This window comes from Cucurbita maxima, unplaced genomic scaffold, assembly GCF_002738345.1.
Source record: "Cucurbita maxima cultivar Rimu unplaced genomic scaffold, Cmax_1.0 Cma_Scf00078, whole genome shotgun sequence".
In the NCBI taxonomy this organism is placed as follows: Eukaryota; Viridiplantae; Streptophyta; class Magnoliopsida; order Cucurbitales; family Cucurbitaceae; genus Cucurbita; species Cucurbita maxima.
Genome location: NW_019272094.1, coordinates 68,054 through 68,808, shown reverse-complemented (window position 1 = coordinate 68,808; position 755 = coordinate 68,054).

Below are 755 nucleotides of genomic sequence, written 5' to 3'. Positions count from 1 at the left end.
TTACTCAGTATTTTTAGCATGTGCTTCAAAAGTCCCAAATAAAGTTTTTCGAAATTCTCTTGGGAAATGATCAACCTTAATGATTTAAGAAGGGTATAAAACAGCAAAAAAAAATTGTTTAAAATCAAAACCCCAATCTTATTACCATTTCCTACATTTTCAACCCTTCTAAAGTTGTTTTTGACCTTCTTGAGGGCATTTTAAGTAAAACTTCTATTTGCCCAAATTTTGATATTTTTTTTTTTGCTAAAACTAGGAGTAATCTATATGTTTAGCTAAACTAAGTTTAATAATATGTCCTAAGAACACCTATAAAATAGTTAGGGAATCTAGGCCAAACAAGCGAGTGACTCTACCTTTGTTGGTTGGAAGGATCGTATGATGAAGCATGCCTGCCCTGCGCCCCTACATGCACAGAATTAGGAATGTTATGCAATTTTAAGTATGTTATGTGATGACCTATGATGCCATGGTATGAATGTGTGTGATGCCATGCTACGTCATGATATGTAATGCCATGTGAAGCCATGTTATGAATGTGTGTGATATAAGTCATGATAAGTACTATTCATACATGATTCATGTGTGTACTATGACATGAATCAAAGGAAAAACGAAATGATTCTTATTATATACTATGATTTTAAGCTATGGGGGACCTCATGCATTCATCAATGTCATGTGCATAAGGATATTTCCTCGTTATGTTATGTTCGTACAGACGCGTACCTTCGATATTTTTGTTCATCATCATA